At 41.4% G+C, this 20,814-nt stretch overlaps 1 long non-coding RNA gene across 4 annotated transcripts in view; it reads left to right on the forward strand.

Moving 5' to 3' along the window:
• LOC125019305 overlaps positions 1-20,814 on the forward strand; it is a 275,637-nt gene that overhangs the window by 53,049 nt on the left and 201,774 nt on the right. The window lies entirely within an intron of this gene.

The following is a 20,814-nucleotide window of genomic DNA, read 5'->3' on the forward strand; positions in this document are numbered from 1 at the left end:
GGAAATTGTCAGTGGCGGCAGTGAACTTTTGTAACTCACCGATGTTTGCATCATTCGATTAAGGCAGCAATTTGGACTTGTTTATTTGCGGCTGTTGTGGCTTTTTATTAATTGTGACCTGGCAGTGATTGGCCTGCGATTAAACCAGTCAAATATGATGTGGCTGAGGGTGAGGGATGGATTGGTGGGCAGGCGGGTGGAGGGGAGTCTTTTTAATTGTTGTTTATCTCTGTGAATGTGTGCGCGTCCGGGGGGATGGAACTTGTCTGTTTGGGAATCCATGATGCTCCACCTTTGAAGGGAAAACAGTGAGGACTGGTCTGGTTTTAATTGTGTCTTTACATTTGTGTGTTGATTATGTGTTTAGGAAACTGGATCAGGTTTATCTTTGATCCTAAAGTCTCTAATTTAGCCCTTTTCCACCACTGTCCTGTGATCTGATGGGTTCTTCTCATCTTTACTGCTCTCCAGTGACTCTGCTGCTTAGCTAGCATTAGCATCACTGCAGCCACCACAGTAAACATACTTGTCTCAGCTATTTTGTCTGTGAAGGTTCTCAGTCATCCAGGTTATGGTTTATCCAAAAAAACAAAGGGCAACTGGACTAGAAGAACCTCTTGAAGGCGTAGTAGTTCCTTCAGTAATAAAAACATCGGTGGGAGATGAGGTTAAAATGGGAACATCTGTGGCCGCTACCCCGCCAGGAACTCACATGACCAGGTTCGGTAATGGTCATGATATTAGTTCCAAATCCCCACCAGTTATTTTGGAACCAAAGAAGCTTCTTAGATATTTCAGCTCTAGTCTTGTTGTTGATAATCCAACACTCGCTGTGAGATGTTGGTGAGTTAAGTTCATACATCTATTTTTCAGACATTTTTTAAATGATCATATTGGATCTCTATCTGGTTTCTGATCTTTTTCAAGTATTTACTTTAGGTTCAGCCATTAACCAAGCATCTCGTCAGAACATCTTATTTTTTTGATGTTTGGCATCTTTGACGCTAGCCAACCACCACTAAAACAGAGGAAGAAGAGTTTAAGGACGAATACAGGACAACCAATTAAACAGAGTCGGTGTGTAAGGAAAATTTTGACAGAATTTATTTAAATGCAAAAACTCTCAAAGCATTGGCGTTGAGGAAGGATAGGACCACGTTGTTGTGCCAACTAAATTATTTTCTAATTCCTAATTCCAGGCCTGACTAAAAATCTTCTGAATCGAAAACAACAAACAAGAGACCTAACTATCTTCTCTAATAAAATGTTTCACCAAAACCACAAACGTTACCTGCGTCGTGATTGTTGGTTGAAGTGTGGTTGCATGTCCCATCATGTCTTACCTGCTAATGTTGGCTAGGCTAGTTAGCTGGTGTCTTCTTGTTGGTTGCTTGTTGGTAGATGACTGCTAGCCTGCTTGACTTGGATCATGGCACAAGGGATTGTAACATCTTATCCTGTGTATTTATGAATGCGTCATATGATGTATAGGTACCCCAGTCTCGCCAATAGTCTGCACCCTCCACCCTCCACGTCTCGATACGTAGCTGTAGCTGGATCCCTTTTTATATTAGGCCCTGGGTGGTAATTGGAGAACCTGGGGCCGAGAAGACAAGGAAAGAATTAGGAAGCTACAGGGGAGTGAGGCAAGATTGGATCAGAACTGAGATCGATGCAGAATATTGATCAGGGCATCCCTATTTAAAAAGGGATCATAAGTTTTAGTCCGACCAGTCAGCTGCTTCTACACAAGAGCAAGGTTGACGGTGGACGAAACTTTAACTGAACAAGATGCTGCACGTGGTTCCATATACGCTTCAGAAACCGGTTTGTCCTTCTCTAACATGGGAGTATACATTTTTCATCTTTGTTTCTGCTGTTATTGCTATAAAAATGATAATTATGCAACTTGATAATGAAGTACATCTGACATGTTGCAGCCACCGCCTTTATCTTAACCTATCCAACAGCACCCGACTGCATATCGCAAAGAAGCACTCGCTTCTGCCACATTTCCCACATTGTAGGGAGGCATTTTCCAGCTTTTCACCTGTCAGCTTTCATATTGAATTAGATGAGAGAAGAATAGGGTTAGGGCTAAGGTTTAAGAGTAGGCGGTTACTCCTCGAGTCTACGCTTGGGCGCATTGACCTGTGAAATCCAACAAATGCAGAGTGAAAGCATGCAAGGCGACTTGGAGTGATGCATACATACAAATTCCAGAGAAGTTCACATAACACCAGTTGGTTTGCAAGATGGAATTGTCTTATCTCCGGAAAAATATATTGATGTTAAAGCAAACACTTTAAACTGGTAAAATAATATAATGAAATCCTCTTGATGAGATATAGTGCGTTTACCGTATATATATATCTATACAGGCTGCAGCGCTTTGAGAGAAATCCCCTTCAAATGCCGCCAGCCTTTATCGTCTTCACTCCTCGGGCCCGGTGTTGCCTTTTGCAAATTTGAAGGAGTGTGTCCCTACCCTCCTTCGCTCTGCGCTTTCCAGAGAGAGGACTGTGTTTACTTTACAGCTTCACGCAGGCAAGGGAAAGGATTACATTTGTGGAAATGAGTTGTCATTTCAGGAGGTAATAATGGATTTGGGCTTGAGAGCTCGACAAACACAACACGGGGAGAGCGCCGAGGATGAAACATGGGAGCCGAGGTAGAGAATGTGTGTGTACATTGTGGATTTGTGTGCACAGGAAGGATAGGGGTCTCTCTCTCTCTATTCCTTTCTCTCTCACACACACACACTATTTGGCTGGACATCTGTACAAATGAGAGAGAACTGGTGGATTTTACAGGGGTGCCTGGTTGGAGGGTGGATACCCCACCACAAGATTCCTCCAATCTTCAAAGCTCCAGTCCAGTTGGAGGTAATGGTTTCCATCCCCGGTGCCAGATTGAGTTTGTCCTGTCATCACCGCTCTATTTCCCTGACGACCATGTGTTATCTTTTGTCCTGGCTACCCCTCAGGACCGCATTCATCGTACTTTATGAGGACTTGAAATGTCTCTTTTTGTCTTTTGGCTGGAGTTGGGGAAGTTCCGTCCTCGTTCCTGCCAAAAGAAACAGACGTTGGCGGTTATACCCTCCTGTATGTAACCGTGACCTCTGCACCGCACAGTAGTGTAGCAGTCACATTAAGTCCATCAGCATCACGAAATCCTTCTTGTTCCATCTCACGACACGATATTCGGCCGCGCATGATGTGTCCGTTGGCTGCGGTCTCCGCTGAGCTGCCAGAAACAAATACAGAGCCGCAAATTATTCTTTATAATAACCCAGGATAACTTAGGAATGCATCATCATCAAAGAGGATTTCAAGTGTTGAGGTAGTGGTCTTCACCGGTTCATAATAACAGACCTGACTGTGCTGAGCTCACGGTAAATTCAATCTCAGTATGTCCAGGACGTGAGGCCACTTAACCCTTTAGAACCGAACGACACGTTAAAGCTTGCAGTTTTTGAATTACTGTAACTCACGATGATTTGCACGAAGTGTGGCTGAACATTGGCAAGTTTTGCTTTTGTCTGGAAGACCTTCATGACATCTCAAGGGCTTAACTAATTTCATTTTTATCAAACAACCCTCCCTTCCTGGGTCTACCTGGTCTTGCTCCACTCCCCAACCTGCAGCCAGCAGCAGCGGTGAGTCATCATTACCGTAATGTTACCTTATTTTTCCAGAAAGTGCAACTTCCCAGTGTTCAGACACACTTTGAGTTATGGTAATTCAAATACCGCAAGATTTTATTAATCCGCAGGTGGGTGTTTAGGTCTTAAAGGGTTAATTGCTCTGTTTCAGGACTCTGATGATCTACACCTTACATCCAGTATCTCCTGATTGTATTTTACTCAGTGGCGTGGGCATTTTGTTTTGAGGAAGCCATGTGAGACAAGAACTCTAATCTATATTATTTTTAGGAGGTTGGAGACATTAAACGTTGCAGTACGTTGGGTATGTTGCAGTGTGAGCATTCATTCACAAACATAATCAGAACATGTAGAGGCAATTTTTAAAATGCTTTTTCACTAAATACTCCAAATCCTCCATCACTGCACTTGCTAATTCTGCTAACGAAATGCCAACATAAACTTGATAATCTCACGTTATTTCATTCAGTTCGTTTGATGATGACAATGCAATGTTGTATCGTCATGTTGGATGCGCTTTAGTCCGCCCACATTCGGATACTCCAAATATGGACATGGGGATCATGTGGGACATTGACACATGCCCATCCAACTGTCCGCTACCTGTTAGCTCAGGCTACCACCTGTCACTCAAAGTGGGAACGCCCTTAATTAGGCAGAATTTTAAACGTTAATAAAAATAAACTATTGAGTTATAAAAAACTCATTAGTCCCCATACAGTTGTCATGAGTAGAGAAATTAACTATTGACACCAACGTCATTATTTGTACCCACAAAGTTGGGCTTTTTAACATGGGGTCTATGGGGATTTGCTCCCTTTTGGAGCCTCAAGTGGCCACTCGATGAACTACACTTCTGCATGGGCTTCATTATACAGACCTGGAGGATGCCTGGCCTGCCAGGTCCTAGCGAATTACCGGTGAGCAGTGTCAAGACAGTAGCATCACCTGATTCTGCTGTTCTTCTTCAAACGCTGAGTTGGCGTCCCGGATTCCCATCAAACAACAGTGCAATACTACACTCTTTGACCATGTAACATTTAGAGGGCGCTGTTTGACACGTCCTAAAACCTTCAATAATTAGAGAAGAGAAACAAGGAAGAGACGAAATCACAAAACAGAGAATTGCTGTAACTGTGAAGAAGAGTGATACTGGTTTTTCTTGGTTTTCAGGAGAAAACGTCACAGTTTGCACTGTGTGTCAAGAAGATGCAGAAATGCTGAAATCAGAACACTGAGTTCATTGGTCGCAAGTGCATTGTCCCTGGACAGTGTAAGCGAATAGGCAACGTTTCTTGGGCACCAGAGGTCAGCGGTTCCTGCCAGGTCCCTTTTTAGTGGATGTAATGTACAATCTTTGCCAAACCAAACACACTCTGCAAAGGCTTTATTGTTTCACAAACTAAATAAGGTCCAGATTCTTAACTTAGATGTATACACGCCCTCAATCAAGTTGTCCATAAAGTAGTAAGAGCAACTAGAGAGGCGCTACTGTCCACTACAAAGGACGTTCAATAAATACCAAATATAACATGTTGTAGAAAAACACTAAAATCCTGGCGACGTATTTTCATACATCCAATAGACTGTGTTAGCTCAGAAAAGTCAAAGGGCTTAGTTACTGCACATTTCATGGAAAATGTCATTTTTCAGAGGTGAGATGATGAGGGAGTGGATTGTGTTTGTGTATGAGAGTGAGACTGGGTACTCATTGTGTATATGTGTGTGTGTGTGTGTGTGTTTTTTTTAAGCATTTGCATCTGCGTGGAGAATGAATTTGCGTACAAGTATCTACTTGTGCATTTCTGTGTGTTTGTATGCTCACATGAATACACATATGTGTGTGTGTGTGTGTGTGTGTCATAAGACAGATGGGTAATGGCCCCTGTGCTGAAAGCGGGGCCCTGTGTAACGTGCAGCCCTGATTGCAGACCTGATTACCTGCCATATGCTAGCTGAAGGGTTGAGGGCCGGACCAAATGAGAACAGTATGCAAACGTTAAAGCAGCGTTTTTATAGCGCAGCCATTATACCGCCGCTCTGGCAAATGAAAATGAGCGTGGCAGGGAGGGAAAATAATGAAGTCGTAAAAAAAAAAAAAAGAATAGAAAAAAAAAACGGACGGGTCACGGTGCGTGGTCGCTGCCGCCGCAGCCACCACCTCTCAGCTGTGATCCCATTGGCTGGAGGGGAGGGGTCCCCCGCTAAGAAGATGGCAAGGCATTGGTTAGACCGCAGGGTGGCCACGTTCAATCGAAAAGCTTACGGAGAGGGATGCTGGCAGTTAAAGATCAAACTGGATCTTTTCCTGGGCGCGCCACCTTAAACTGGGGAATGAGTGTGTGCGTGTGTGTGTGTGATTATGTTCCTATTAGCCTTTGCATTCTCCATTATGCATGCAGCGTACGAGGCTAAACTGACCTTGTAAGATGATCATTGACTCTCCTTGGAAAAACACTTGTTATCCCAGGATTAACACACACACCAATTACTACCTGCTTGCCACATGAGCTCAAGAAGAGAAAAAATAAAAAAACTCCTCCAGTGTCTTTCAGGAGGGGGAATCCCCGGCCAAAAACTCCACACGTAGATACGCAGAAAATTTGTACAGCGTGTTTTAAAAATCATGTGCAATTATTTTTTTTAGTAGGTCGAAGTCCCATATGTTCTGCATCGCATTTGATGGGACTCACGGTTCTGAGAAAAAAAATATAACCGGACCTTTGGAAGAGTGCCTGTGCACAATGAGATCTTTTTCTATAAATCAGACCAAATGCCCAAGAGTATCTATTTATAGATATGGTAGATGAGTACAGATTAAATGCATGAGGTCAGTGAGGTTGAGGCTTCATACAGGAAACTTTATCCACAGACATTCAATTCAATCTTATGTATATGGCGTCAATAACACAAATTGTGCGTGTGGTAAGGAAGAAACCTTGAGCAGAAACTTGAGCATGAAATGACAGGACTGAAGTGATTGATGCCAGCGCGGTAGAGACATAGAGAAAATACATTCGTCTGACTAAAGCGTACATGAAGAATATAAGTACATGATATACACTGATCAGCCACAACATTATGACCACTGACAGTGAATAACATTTAAACCATCTGGTGACAATTCAGTGTTCTGCTGGGAAACCTTTGGACCTGGTATTTATTCATGTGGATGTTACTTAGACATGTAGCGCCCACCTAGACCAGACCAGGCCAATGACACTCCTTGATGGCAGCAGACATCCCCAGTAGGATGCAGTCAGACACGGACACAAAAACACAAAAGCACAAGGTGTTGACCTGGCCTCCAAATTCACTAGATCCCAAACTGATCAAGTATCTGTGAGATGATCCACAGAGACCCCTCCCACTAGGTGGCGATTTGTGTCTTTTCTGCGGGTTAATATGGCCCCCTTTCCCTTGCCAGACGTACGATAATTATCGTATTTGTACGATAATATCACCGTCCGTTTGATCAATAATTCCAAAAATCCCATAATACATGATTAATGTAATCATACTATTAACGCAAACAGTGCTGATAATATGAGAACGTATACTATATGGACTGTGGTAATGTTTCACTGTTACCTGCAGATGGTCCTGAGCAACGTCAAATCGGTTATGCACGATAATCTTCCTCAAAATATGATAATTTTAAGCTTCTGCTGCGATAATTTGTCATTTTCCATCTGGCAACACTGACTATTACATCATATGATAAACAACTGGAGTCGTTCATGCGGCAGATCAGGATTTCAAACGACAACATGATGGATAATAGTTCAGCTTTTTAATCTCGTACGTGATGCGTGCGCTACTCATGGTGCAGATAAGATGGCGCTATCCCTCGGGTGGTTCTTCTACCAGCTTTTTTTGGATGTTTTTGTTGTCTAGTTTAACTCTGATTAAGGCGTATACATGCCAGTGAAAATCAATTAACAATTTAATTACCTGGGTGTGTTAATCGGATATGGAGAACTCCAATATTAGTCGGAGTAACATACACTTAAGTTGTCCAGTTAAAGTTGGATTTAGGCAATAATTAATTTTTTTTTCACGTGCACATTTCAGAAGGCCCATGTCCATTCTCCTACACAATATCAGGCAGGTGGTCATAATGTTATGCCATATATCATGTGTTAACGTGGTTGTATATGGACTATACGGTATAAACCAGCGGTATGAGATTCTACACCGTGGTCTTCTCCATGTTCCATGTATGTCAGCTCTGCTCTGACTCCCATTTAAGCCGAGACTCCCACCTCGCTTCAAACCTGTTAGCGGCTTGTCTAAGGAATGACTCTTGTTGCCAGGGGCTTCCCATCACTTTTCCCATTTCCATCCATCAGGAGAAAAAGCAGAACTTTCTGCATAATCCTGAAGCCCATTGTGGCCTACTTAGTGGGAAGGGAACATGCCTCTCCGACTGGTCGTGCCTTTGTATGTGGGTCAGCTTCATTCAAATTCTCTTTCATTCCGGCTCCTCTTCCGACACTGTGGCCCATCATTAGCTGTAATATAGGTCACCCCAGGCTTTGTGAGGCTCCAGCCCCATTTGCATTCTTGATTCAGATGTAGCAGTCGTGGAGTGACTGTAGGTAGGTAAGGGGGTGGGAAGCTAAGGGGGGAAGGTGGCATCAGAAGTAAAGGCGAAGCTTTTATCACTTTTGATGAAAGGATGAGGTCAGTCTGGATACATGCTTAAAAGGATCAGGGTGTTTTCCCAGTGGTAAGGAGATGAAACTCCTATGGATGCGGGTTGAAACGTGCAGTAGGTGCCCTGCCTTTCTTTTTCCTCACAGTGGAAGAGAGAAAAAGGAACTTGTTTAAACCAGCTTCCAAGCATACAAAATAAAAAGTTAAATATCTTCGGATTGTTTAATGAAGGAATAAAGTATTTAAGCCAATTCATTAAGTTTTGTAAAGGCGGATGGACCCTCTTCTCCTCCTGCATTCAATTCAACTCCGTAACCTTTAGCTGAGTTTTTAATGTCAGATTGTAAGCATGTCCTTGGCCAACAACCCCCCCACTCCCTCTACGCGCAAACATTGATGTACTGAACCTCTGAAAACTAAGCAGAGGGCTGCGACAATGACCCAAGAACAAATAAAGACATCCCGGTGTTGGTGTTCTGCTGCATGCTGGGATTTTACCGAACAATGCAGACGACAAAGGTGAAGTGAGGCGCATTGTGTGCGAGACATGAATGACGTGTCATGTCGGGACGTGCTGTTTGTGGCTTTTGTACCGTTCCTGCAAAGGCTACTTTGAATAAAAACGCTGATTTCTTTGTCCTAAAGTCAGGAACATTATGCAGGCATTTCATCTTACTTGTATCTTTTTTATCCCACCTGTTACCCATCGACTTAAAGTGCTCTACTTAATCCTCGCGTTGCTTTTCATGACCAACTTTCTTTAGTCATCTGCCAGCTTTCAATTACGGATCTCGCATAGAAGTCACGCATGTCAAGGAACACCGTGCCACCTTCCCCCGGTAACAGAAAGGACCATAATTCATCTACGCCCTTATTATGTTGTTAGCCCTATTGCAATTTCTTGGTTTGCATGTGGAAAAAGTGACACCGAACCAGGTTGGAGTCTGACTGGATGCTGTGGAAAAAGGGTGAGTGACATGCAGTGCCCAAGGTTTCAACAATCCATGCCATCATTGCTCCCTCCGTAAGAACACAATGGTTCATGCTTCCCTGGGGCAAATATGTAACTTTTTTAGCGTAGAGATTTTAATGGATCATTTATATATATATGTGACTTAGCAGCCTAGGTTATTTTCAAGGATATTTTTCTCTTTTGGCCAATTACCGACTCCCAAAATGCAACGTATATGTGCCAGAGCAGGGAATGGTTGGAGAGCGTCTATTTTTAAAGTTCTTGTTTCGCCAACTTTCACCATTTAATAGTTTTTTTCTAGATTCTTTTAGTGGTCCAAGCGTAACTACAATAAACTTGCAATATCTTCTATTATTCTCCTCAGTGGCGACCACCTGCAGACAGACCTGGTAAATTAACTAATTATATGGGAGGAATACAATGTTATGCACAGTAATGTGGACATGTAGGACATTGCAAAATGTATGTTTTCCACTGTTCTAGATGTTGAGACTCCTGTCCAGAGGTCTGCATGGTAAAAAAAAATAAATAAATCAAGGTTGTGACTTGAAATTATAGATCTGAAGTCCTCGGCAGCTCCGGCCTCTGTGTTTAGTATGCAAAGGCAAAAGAGCCTATTGACAGTTTTTTTTTCTTCCCTCCTTTGCAAATTACGTGTTTCCACCTTAATTGTTATTGGAGATGTTATCACAAAGCGGATGCAGCCCTCTCTTCTGAATCAGTTAAAGGCTGACAGTGGTGTGAAGGGGGCATAGGATGGGAGTTATGCAAAATAAAGCCCATGTATAATTAATGCCTCCACACACACACACACACACACACAACCCCTCTATCCTCTTTAGGATGGACAGCTGGCGCCAGGGTGTCTTTTTGACCTCTAAGGGCTGCGGTGTTAAATTGAGATACTGAGGGTGAGGAGGGAATGGGAATTGGTAAAGGGCAGACGGAAAGAAAGTGAAGAGAAACACACACTCACGCTGACACACACAGAACTATAGAGGCACTAATGTAGCTGGAAAGCAAATGTACATGCTTGCAATTTGTGAAACTTGGGAAATGCATCTATTGTACACTTGCTCGCAGATGCACTTTTGTATTACTGACGACTTTACATTTGGTACAAAACATTTTTTATCTCCAACTCCAGCCTGGAGGAACACTCACTGACGTAAAATGCGACGCATATGCAAGATGGTTTCTGTACAGTTGCAGATTGAAAAATTATAAATCCTGCAGTTGAAGTTGGTGACCTGGTTGAAAGATACTTAACTTATAATACAATGGTTTAACACTTTAGTTTAATGCTTCTATATGTTCTTAACTCACACAGACACTCTTCCTGTGTCTCTGATCAGTACGATGTCAGGAGAATATGAAGCAACGATGGTTTTCTTTCAGATCACAAGCAGAATGAAACAACCGCACATTTAACAAAGAAGTCCCACATCATGCATCATATTGTTTTAACATAATGCATCTGAACATCTCATCATTTAAGGCGAGACGTGGCAGGAAAAAGAAAGACAAAAGCTTTTGAAATTTAAATTGAATCTGATATTTTGATATTATATATGCTGACATGATTACATGATATGTTTTGAAGGATTTGAATAGATTTGGTTTTGGAACATAGTGGTTTAGAATAAAAATATACGTGATTTTATAGTGTAAAACTAAAAGCCATTTTCTCAAAATCTCAATCTCAAAAGTTTTTCTGCATAGACCAAACTTTCCAGATTTATTCCTAACGTCATTCTGCAGGTATTTACAGAGGGGTCAACTTTTTAAAATAACACTCACGGTTTTGGGAAAGTGAATGCATTATTATATTCTTTAAAATATATGTTTTCCACGTCCATCCTTGCCGTTAAAATATGCTAACCGCCATTCACAGGCTGTAGTGTTTGAGATGTTTTGCCTCCAGCTAAGCCCCGCCCCTCAGAAAAATGTTACACTGTTTACAACCTGAGAAGAATGAGCTGCCAACTCTTTGGAACTAACTAAATAAAATCCTTTAATGATCCTTTATATGATATTTCCTGCTCATACATCAGGCGTCATTCACCTCCATTTATTTGCTGATACACGCCTCTTCAGTGGCTCAACCCTTCCTATATTTATCCGTCAGTGAAAAAAAAAGTTTGGACTCTCCTGGTAAAAAGGGAACTACAAACGCTCAGCTGACTTCTGCGCACCCTCATCACTTCCCTTACTGTACTCCCTATCTCTCCATTAATTGATCTAAACAGGCTCAGATTATCTCACGCAGAAAGCCTCCGCCGACTCCTCCGAGATAGCAGGAGGCGAGGCAGACACAACTTTGGCTGGAACTCCTCGCGCGCCTTAATTCCTGATGGGAACCGCGTTAATATCGCCCGCCCCGCACCCACCCACCCCTCTTATCTCCACCCCGAGCCGCTTTTGATGTCCCAACTCTAATCAACTCGTCCGAGCCGACGGATGCGGCGCCTGACACGGGACAATCGTCGGAATCTAAATCGTTACATCTCCCCTGACATTACCGTGGCATTTTTGTCGTGGCAGAGGTAAAGAGAGTGAGGATCGGTTCACGGGGACCATAATTCTTTCCGTTGGGAGGCGGGAGGGGTGGGCGGCATATTCATATTAGAATGGAATTAGGCCCTTTTTAGATGTGCGGGGAAATCCAGTGTTGGCGAGCGGAGCGCCGGAGTCCACGCGTGTCCTTATCAGGGATGGCGGAGGCCCTATTCATACCGACCGCTATCAGCATAATTCTTTTTGACATTTCAGATAAGCATCTTAACGGAAAGCTCCCAACTAGGCAGACGGGGGAGTTGTCAAATAATGAAGGGATCCCACATGTTTACTACTAAAAATATCAGCCTTTTAAAATAGGTGTCTGGATTTAACTATTATCGAGGCGATCTGCGAACCCTCGTCCTACAGCGTTCTGCATCTCGCCGAGGGACGGGGGTCAGGAGTGGGAGTGTGTTCACATCAACACATGCAGCCTCCACTTTTAATAAACGCCATACGGTAATCCTATACGCTTCTAATCTGCCAATATTTTCTGGAGAATTATCTGCAGACGCCGGTTCATTTGCAAATATGTTTGGAAAACGGGGTAAACACCCGAAACATATACTGTTACTGCTGCTGGTTGGTTGGACAGATTAGGGACGTGGCTGCAAGCAAACACAGGCAAATTATCCTTTGGATTAATCATCGACCTCAACGGTCATAAAAGACAACGGTCTCATATTTTAGATTTAGCTGTTAGTTGAATATTCGCACGGGACTAGTTTTACCTGGGGGGACAGATTTCAATAACTACAAAGGTCTTCTATGATCTTAATCGAATTACGTTTGTAATTTATAAAGTAAAAATGACAAATGACCAACTCTTTTCCCCCTAACGCATGCGAAAAAAATTAATTATTGCCTTAATCGGACTGTAACTGGAGACCTTAAGTGCATGTAAACACGTTACTCCGAATAAAATTGGAGTTCTCCTTATCTCATTAAGACACCCAGATAATGCAATTGGAATTCAGTTTTCAGTTTTCTCCAGCATGTATATGCCTTAATCGCACTACTCAAAGGATTACGCGTGTGCACATGCTCCACAACCGCTGCACTGGCGTATGACCCAAGAACAAAAACATCCAAGAAAGCCGGTCGTAGAAGAAGAAGAAGAAGGTAAATAGAGTCGGCAGAAGAACTGTCTGAAGGGTAGCTCCATCTTATCTGCACCAGAAGTAGCGCACACATTACGTACCAGATAAAAATAATTATTTAAAATGCTGGTCCGCTGCACGACTCATGTTTATTATATGATGTAATAGGTCAACCAGAAAGGGGGCCGTATGGACCTGCTAAAAAGACACATATCGCCCCCTAGTGTGAAGGAGGAGGAGGACATGTTCCCATCAGTTATTTGATTTTCTCCGCTGCATGTAAACTGCGACAAGGACTGTAGTCAGAAAGTCAAATTTTGAGCATATCTCGATTGAGCTCTGCATGTAAAAGCACTGACAGAGGCCAAGTGATAAAAGTAATACAATGTGAGAGAATCCAAGAATTATGAAGGTGAATTATAGACGAGATGCGCTGCAGCAGATTTTATTAACTTGCGCATTAACGTGTTCGTCATGTCAGTAACACTGGGGATGACTTAAATACTGATCAGTACCGTCTCATCACATCGTGTTTTAATGTTTGCTGCATCGTGTGGACACAAGGAGAAGCAGGAAACAAAAGGAAAAGGCACTAAATCTGAAACAATGAGCAGTGGAAGCATGAACAGAGATAACTCTACAAACGACTTGATGAGGGACAAAGACGGGATTATACAAACTCACACTCAGGTGAAACTAATGAAGATGGAGCAGGCAAGGAGAAAAAAAATCACATGATCAGAGGGAAGTGAAGCAGGACATGAAACATCAAGGAAGAAGCTTAGACAATAAAAAAAACATCAGGAAACACGAGGAAAACCAGACTAACTCTAACCCGAGAAAACATTCAAAACTCAATACACTAACATCATCATTTGTGAGATCCTCAGAGTTAAGATGTGCCGTTTTCAAATCAGTTTAGACGACCAGGCGCTGATGTCTTACTTTCAAGTGTTTTTTTTGCTTATTTCGACTATAAAAAGGTCAGAAAATGTCCCGTGGATCAGTGCTTTTGTCCATTTTTCCAGATTATCGTCACGGAACAAAGTGCGACCAGCGACAAGTTCGGTTTTAAAATCCTCTGATGCACGACATTAGTGGAAAGTGAGAGATCAGGGTGTGGTTAATATCAAATCAGACTTTATTTATATAGCACTTCTCATACAAAATACATCACAAAGTGCTTCACACAAACATAAAAACAGTGGAGTGAAAAACTAAAGATTAAAAGACAGTAAGAAAGCAATAAGTAGAATATGATAAAATACATAAATGAAGAAGGGAAATGTAAAAGTTTAAGATTTAAATATACTAATTTAAAGATTTAATAATGTTAAAATGCACAGACACAAAAATAAATGAATAATTAAATAAATAAACAAGTAAAAACTAAATAAAAGGATTAAACAATAGGAATAGTAAAATAAGAGAATAGAAGATTAAAAGGGATTAAATGATAGATGAGTCTTGAGTCTTAATAAAACTGTTTTTCTCCTTTGCATTGACTATGCAGGACAACTTGCATGGTGAACTTTTATTTCCATTCTCACCCACCACCAAATGTTCCTATTGTTGTATATACAGTGCACGTATACTTTTTGTATATTTGCGCGTGTATGTTTACAATTTCATTTGTATTTTTTTTGCAACGAACACCAAAGCAAATTCCTTGTACGTACAAACACACTCGGTAATAAAGTCTCCTCTGATTCTAATGGTCTGGTGGAGGAGCGGAGGTGGTTTAAAATATGAACATATGTGGGTGTTTCCCATCACAAACGCCTGTTAACAACCAGATACTTACCAACGAATGGTTTTCTAATGACTGTCTGATCAAACGACCCTGGGAAAAAAGCAACTGGTGGAAATAATCTGTGCAGTTTGTTTAAACCAAGCTGGACGACGTCTCCTCGTCTCACTCCTTCCTCCGTGCACAGCCTCCGTCTTTAGTCTCTGATGCAGGACACGTGTTGAAAGTGAATAATCTGGGTGCGGTTAATAAAACAAACACTCGTTTTTAGAACGTTTTCATGATGCTCAGAAATATCTGCAAAACGAAGCTGAACCGATTCTGTAGAAGCGTCAGTTCTAAAGGTTTAGAGCAGATTCCTCAAACCACAGCGACCACGAGTATCTGTTGGTTACAGAACAAAGTCTGGTCGTCCTTGTTACTTCTTATATTTTATTTTCTTATGCCGTGACCTGCATGACTCCACAAACATGCTGCTTAGAAATGTACAACAATTTAGGAACAAGAAGCACAAACCACAACATGTAGCAGCCTGGTATTCTGAACATGTTTTGATGGTAAAACAAGGATTTTGTGTTTTTGGTTTGTTTCTTCACTGAATGAATAAACTGCATTCCCAACCCTGGCACTCGCCATCTCGTCTTAACCTCCCGAGACCTGAGGTTTTGTCTGGTTTTTCATTTTTAATTTCTCTTTATTTGGGATTAGTAGGACATAAAAACTACAAAACTAGTAGTTTTTTGGGAAAAAATTATGTTCTCATGTGTGGACACAGGAATGATTTCACTTTATAATAAAAAAAGGAAATATGTTACAAAATATGTTCATTTCCATGTCTGAACATTGCTGTGCAAAAGCAGAATTGCAAATAATGAAGTCCCTCAATCAAGTACTTGCTAAATAGCAAAGTTATTGCTCGTTAATATTGATTTAAATTAATTGAAAATTAAACTAGAAAAGTTAATAATCATAAATAAACAAGTTTCAGCTGTAATGTTTGATGAGGTTTTGAACTTTGTCCACTTTTGTCCAGTGATCGGCTGCAGAAATGAATAAACTGTCATGTTTTTACACCAGTTATGAGGATAAAAGTTTAAATGAAGCAGAATAATCGGCCACAAACCTCAAACTTCCCCATATGAGGACACAGGGTCTCAGGAGGTTAAACTAACATGCCAAAAAGAAAGTGCCATGCTTTGCAATGAAAAGTGCATTTTACGTCCAGCTTAAGAGTAAGTTTTTTTTTTACACATAATCAGAACTGATTTGTACATTTTCTCAGTGAAACAAAGATTCGGTTTCATGTTTGTCATTAGAAACAAGTTTTACACAATTTCTCGTCCTTCAAAGACCAACTGTGTGAAAAGTATTAGGCTTTATGACTTAAACACGACACATCCTTCTGTAAATGTGTCTCATTGGATCCAGACTGCGGAGTCGCTCCGTTTCTCCGAGGAAACGTAAGGTAAAAATAGATCCTAAATAAAATTGGATTTTTTTTTGTGTGTGTTGTTTTGACAGCGGTGACACAGCTGTCAGTAGCCTGCTTGAAGTGTGCACATTCAAATTCATGCAAAAAGAAAAAAAAAAATGTTCTTTGTGCCTCTTTAGTGGGAAAAAAAAACGGAAAATTAGAGCAAACTGACATTTTTGATCACCGTCTGCTATTATTTCTTTCCCTCTTAATGTGACAGATAACACTTTATATGAAAAAATGGTATCTTTTAATTGAATTATTATTCTTCTTTTTTAAGCGATAATATGTTCATAGTTCAGTACTTAATAATCACACCTTTGCGGGGAAGAAAAATGTGGTAAACAGGAAGTAAGACGACGGTTTTATTTAAAGGCAAAAAAAATCCACAATGCGAGACAAAAGATGACAAAGTTAATCATAATAAAATAAACTTTCACGAGGCGTCGAGTGTTGTTATGGTTTTTCCCGTGGAACACAAACACTATCAAGGTAAAGCTCAGTCGTTCAGTTCAGTCAGAAGACGAGGAGCGACTGGAGGAGGATGTCACTAATAGGACAGAAATAATCAACAGCAGCCTGGAGAAAGCCGCCACACGTGCATGTTCATATGTTAGAGGGCTGTGGCCAGTCAGCCACATAATAGAACAATCACTCTGTCACTCATCCTCTGCTATCCCCGTGGCTCCTACTCCTTTCTTTAAAAATTACAAAAAAAAAATCCTGTGTTTCATCCTCTTTTGTCCTTTTTTTCTCCTCCTGTCATTCTCATCTCTCCCGTCCTGCTCCTTCCTGTGTTCCTCTCTCAGATCTGTCCTTGGTCACTGTCTCCCATTATTCCTTCATCACGAGGCATTGTGTTCATCTATTTTAACGCGTCCTCCTCCTCCTCCTCCTCCTCCTCCTCCTCCTCCTCACTCCGGAGCACGTTCGTCCTGTGAGCACCTGCAATGAAAAGAATCTGCTTTGAAACGGGGGGGAAACAGATCAACTCTCGAGGTTTTTGTTCAGAAGATGTGAACAGGTTTCCTGATGTGAGGGGATGTGTCGACTTTTAGTTCAGTGTCTTTTTTTTCCTTTTAAACGTGCATCAAAAGTGACCTCGTTTTTTTTTTTTTTTTTAATTCATAAAAGTTTATGCTTCTTCTAATCCGCGATCACAGGAAATTCTAGTGTGTCCGGGCCCTAGGCAAACATTTCCACACTCAGACGTAAAGTCAGACGAGCTGAGAACGATCCTCGTGTTTTCTTTCCTCCTCTTTCATTCCCGGAAGGATAACTTCTTTTCATTGTGAACTGGGCGTTGTTGTTATTCTTCTCTAAAGAGTCGTACATGTGATGTGTATCTGGACTGAGTGTGCAGAGCTGTGTCAGGTACTATAGCGTAGGTCGGAGAGAGGTCACAAAATCTTTGGTTGATTAGACATTTCTTATGTTTTTTTTGTTTTTTTTTGCCACGTTTTCCCCACAAATTTAAATGTCTTTATATACGTATTAACATGACTCCAACATATTTTAGTAAAGGGATAAATGGAGGGAGAAGATGTTATAGTTTGCACAGAAGAAAGAAGAAAATGAATATTTGAATCGGTGTATTATTTGAATGGCTTAATACTGGATGCAAAATGATAATAATAATAATGAGTATTTATAAACAGCACTAGTTTAATATAGAACACATATAACAGGTACTTAATGTCTCCATTAGTTTGAGGGTCCTTGGTCTGAAAAACGTTGCAGACCCCTGTACTGTAGTTTAAAGTCTTTCAGGGCGCCCCCTACAGGCTTGGAGTACCGTGCAGCTGCACCTCTGTCAATGACCTTTGCAATGAATTCTTATTTTGTAAAAACAGAAAAGAAAAGTTATTATTTTCAAGTGCAAGTTTGATCAGACTTGAAGGATGAACACACTGAAGTTTATCACCAAGCGGAGCATCACCCCCTCGGATCTGCAGACTGCACAACTTCTTTTTATTTTATTTTTTTGCCTCCTCTGAAATTTTGTTTCTTCTCAGTGTTCTCATTTACATAACAGAAGCTGTATTCAACAACATAAATAATGACCTCACAGGCATCACCCCCACCCATGCAAAATAAACTGACCAGTGTAGTTCAGGCTGTTTAGTGTAGGTATGTGGCTCAACGTGAGGAGAAAGAGCTCTTCAGGCCTGGGATCAGTGGTCTTCTCTGGTCCACCTACGTCTGGAAGATGAAGGACTCACCTTTGGAGGACGTCCACAGACGAGTAAAGGAAGATGTCAAACTGTTAAACCATTTCCTGACCAGTGGAGGCAAACTGAGATATAACACAACACAGGCTTAACATCTGTCCCCAAAAAAGTTTCACGCCCATTCACACCTTGAGTCTCTGGATATTAATGGGTTGTTAGAGCACAGTTCACTGGAGGAGAAAAACTGTTTCCTGTAATTACAGGTAAGTATCAGGTTGTTAACAGACCCCAGTCATGTGAGTTGCAGGTGGGCACCACCCCACAGATGTTAATGTTCAAGCCCAAACTCCCCACCAGCCTCTTAGACGCTTCTTGAATGAACGGTGCAAAGAAATATTGATCTACTTTGCTCCAGGAAATAAACAACAAACAAAACCCAACCAAGTCAAGTTAATTACAATCGAAACATACCTGACACACGAATAAACCAACCTCACAGTCTACAAAAGCAAAGAAAACCTTCAACTAAATACTTCGGCTTTAACTTCAAGGAGTAAAACGACTCCTTCTTCACACGTCGTATTGATAGTGCACACAACTAATCAAAACTGGCCAGTTGTTGGTTGCCAACAATTAAAAAAAAACTAAAAAAGTTTATTGGAATCCGTTTGTTTTTTGCACTAGTAACTATGATGGGAATTGCCTGCACTCTATGCGGATCAAGAATGAACGGAAGCTAGCGTAGCTTGTGGCTTTAAAGCTAAAATATCCTCAGAAGAGGATGTACCACTTCGTCAATAAACATCCGACAGAACTGCACCTGATCGGGACAATTCCCCTTAAAACTGTTCGTTAGGGATCTTAATCTCAGATAAACTTAAGTGTAAAATTCACCCACATGGATGGACATTAGTATCATCAGTTACAGTTTTACTATATTTACTATTTGCATTTTTTTTTATACTTTCTGCTTCTGTTCCCAACAAGTCAGATGGAAATATTGTATTGTAGTTACAATACTTACTCTGTACACGAGTGGTATATGAGTAAATGCTGCATACAACATGTCGTCGGATAACTCATTTTCTTTTGATTTCATTGATTTAAGCCATTATAGGATTGGATGAAGGGTTGATTACACAAAATGACAAAATCCATCCTTGTTTATTTCATTTTTGGCCCAAGTCCCGCCCACTAACATGGAGGGGGTGGAGCTTATGGCCTATACTGCAGCCAGACACCAGGGGGAGCTCTACTTGCTTTAAATTCACTTTGAGGACCCAAATGCAAAGACACAAGGATGGAGGCAGGAGCAGGAAACACAGGAACTTATAAAATCTACACTTACAAATCATATTTGATCAATAAAAACACTAAAGATGAATCAATCATCCTTTTCCACTGCGAATGTCTGAATCACCTCAAAAACGTATGCACACGAAACACACCTCATATTCCTTCGTAGTATTATCTGAAATCATCCAACCCTTTGCTTTTGTTTTATGCATTTTTTCTTTTCCATAAGTATGCCTCCTCACTCTGGTGGCATATTTTCCATCATTATTAGAATGCCGGCAGCTCAAGGCTCGCAGGCTTTAACCTCTGGTATGTTTGGTGTGTGATAAAAGGGGAAAGCACTATCAATCTTTATTGTCTGGCCCACACGCTGTAATTGCATTCAATAGTCCACTGATTCTCTTGTCTGCACTAATGTCGGGGAGCAGAGAGGAGCCAGATGTTCTGACTGCATCCCACACACGCGTGCACACAGACGCACAGGTGCCCGAACGCACCGTTTAAGCTTTTGCACTAGTGGAAAAAAAAAAAAAAAAAAAAAGGAAAAGCAATACTCGTGTGAACGTAGTGGAAAGTGGAGTAATGGGGATAGCTGATGGTTAATATATTGAATAGGATTCATCGTGTGATTGTTTATATACACTGATCAGGCATAACATTATGACCACCTTCCTGATATTGTGTAGGTCTCCCTTGTTGCCTCCAAAATAGTCGTGACTCATCAGAGAATGGACATGGGCCTTCTGAGGGTATCTGGAAACAGGATGGACAGTATTGGACAGTATTTGAGGGGAGGGGCCTCTATTAATCATCCCACAGATACTTGATCAGTTTCGGATCTAGTGAATTTGGAGGCCAGGTCAACACCTTGTGCTGTTCTTCGTGTTTATTTGAGTTGTTCCCAAATAGCTGCTGCCATCAAGGAGTGCCATTGCTATGGGGTGGGGGTGTCTGGTCTGGTCTGGTCTAGGTGGGGGCTACATGTCTTAGTATCAACCACATAAATGAATACCAGGTCCAAAAGTTTCCCATCAGAACACTGAGTTCTCACAAGATCACAAGTTATTTACTTCTCCTGTGAGTGGTCATAATGTTCTGCCTGATTGCTGTATATGTGAATGTGTGTGTGTATGTGGGCCAGGGATGTCACTACTAGGCCAGGCCG

Source organism: Mugil cephalus, chromosome 13 (assembly GCF_022458985.1).
Source record: "Mugil cephalus isolate CIBA_MC_2020 chromosome 13, CIBA_Mcephalus_1.1, whole genome shotgun sequence".
Lineage (NCBI taxonomy): Eukaryota > Metazoa > Chordata > Actinopteri > Mugiliformes > Mugilidae > Mugil > Mugil cephalus.